Source organism: Pinus tabuliformis, chromosome 7 (genome assembly GCF_031772625.1).
Source record: "Pinus tabuliformis cultivar Carrire ecotype Pingquan chromosome 7, CPIR1, whole genome shotgun sequence".
Classification (NCBI taxonomy): Eukaryota; Viridiplantae; Streptophyta; class Pinopsida; order Pinales; family Pinaceae; genus Pinus; species Pinus tabuliformis.
In genome coordinates, this window is record NC_142293.1 from 643,479,305 (window position 1) to 643,481,850 (window position 2,546).

Here is a 2,546-nt window from a genome sequence, read left to right on the forward strand (position 1 = left end):
CTGCAATCCACCATCTTGCTTGTCATCTCTGATATTCTTCTTGCAAACATAGCATGTCAAATAAACCAAATATAAACATCTCAAACATACCTTAGTGAAGTTCAGGGGAGGCTATCTCAAGTGCACAATCAATCCGGATTAGCACGACATATATATATATATATATATATATATATAGAGAGAGAGAGAGAGAGAGAGAGAGAGAAATTAACATATTAATTGTCTTAACATCAACATCATAGTGACACAAGACCACAACAATGACCATCACAATGCATGCATAGTTAACATATCAATAACTAACATGCATGCATAACAATCACATCTAGCCCATGCAGTCCAAGTGTTTAAGCTTTGGATCTCTGATACCACCCTGTAACCACCTCACCCCATATTTACCCACTTTAACTTGCTCACTAGGGTAAACATGAAGATGAAACCTACTATGCGAGACCTGATTGCCAAGATGCACTTATAGAAAAATGGGTCCGTATGTCTAGAACTGACTGCAAACACCCAGTGACACATGATCACACTGTTATCAAACCAACTTGACCCAACGTTATTTCTTTTCAGTTTTGTCTCCTTAAATTTAACAAAGCTTTCTAATTTTGGCAGTTTTCTCAGGTTCTAAACTTTCGAGGCCATTTTGAGGGCCTAAATGACATTTTCAGGGAAAACGGAGAGACCAAAAAAGTGCTAAACCAATTCCCTAATTGCTTTTTAGCCTCCTCATGGAGATCTTCGAAACAAGGTATTATGATAGTCAAACGAAGATCGTATGCTAAGTTTATGACCTAAGGAAGTTAGAGGTATGAATTACTCATTTATACAAACACTTTGTGTACATAGTACTTGTAGGTCATAAATACGTATCTCTTCATTAATTCAATAAGCTCACCAGAGAATCAAAATTGACACAATGACAAAGCTAAACATTCAATCTCAACTTAGAACTTGCCCTAGACTGACCAAAACATACTAGGCATTTCATCAAACACATGGCATACATGTAAGCTATAGGTCATGAATGCATATCTGATCACAAAAGTCTAAGATTTATATGAGAATCACCGAAAAGGCCCTATGCCCTCTCCACATAGTTGCAACAACACTTATTAGTCCATACATTCATCAGCCAATCAATAGCTAAACCATTCATGGCAGGAGCAATAAATAACATACATCATGTAACCAAAAAATAACTAGTAAATAACTAGCATAGGAACCATGGCAACTTGACCATAATATCACCAATATAATTACTATAAATATGCATGAATCACAATAGAATAATAACTCTTATTAATATATGAAAATACCAACCAAGCTAGGGACTTCCACGTACCACCCGACCATGGATGGAGTTGAACCAAATCTCTCCTTCGACCAATCACCCCCGTGCCATATTCCAAGCATGAATGTGGGATCTCATGGAATAAACAAAACATAACCAAACCAGGGCTTCCAGAGGCTAAACCACCTTAACCCTCAACTAGTGATTCCACCTCACAGTCAGACATCACTAACACCAACCAAATTGGTCTGTACCCAAGCTGTCCAGGGCTCCAAGAACTAGTAACTCCACCCGCAGCCTTCCAGGGCTCCATAGTATTTGTCCAACCTAGATTTAGGGACTAGTAAATCAACTCAAGCTGTTCCAGGGCTTCCAGAGTGTTTGTTCCAACCCACAATGATAAGGAATTATGGACACCAACTAGAAAACAATCAAATGGGAAAATCCATAACACCATGGCTATCCATGAAATGGAAAGGCAAGGCTAAAACCACTATCGATCCAGGAAATCCTCCATGCCAAAGACAAAACATAACCAAATAATCACATGCATATGACATGCATCCATAAATCAGTAAGGAAAACACACATGCAACCTATTAATTGCGAAGCAATCCAACTGTAGCGGCCATTCCAATTGTTCCCTTGTGCTTTCCTACTTTCCTTTTCCTTCTTTCTCCAAATCCAAGTGAATACTAAAGTGCTCCAAGCATGCTCCAAGAATGCTCTAAGTGTGCAAGAGTATGAGAGAATGAGAGAATAGAAGAAAGCTCCAAAATTGAACTGACAAAAGGTTGTGAATCGATCTTCAGAAGCCTTTTTATCATTGAGGCCTATATTTTCCGCATTTTCCTTCAATTTCCCTCTCATGCAAATATGTGCCCATTCATCTCCTTTTTCTCCTTTTTTTTCATAAATAAAATGTCAATTATTGCCTCTTTTCCTTTGCCAATTTCCATAACCATTAATTAATCACCAGTAATACCTGTCTCTATGTTTTTCCCAACATTCAACCTGGAATACGTGTCCCATGACCTTGGTTTTGTATAATTTTATTGTAGATTCAAACTGCAGATTGTGATATGCTAAAACAATTGACTTGAATCTAATCTACTCATTTGTGAAAACAAAAATTGATTGATGAAATCACGAAGCAAAAAAGGAAGAATTTCAATCACACATAATACAATAATTTATTTGAGGAAATCCTCAGCTAAAAACCTTGCTATCTGTGTATTGCATTAACCAG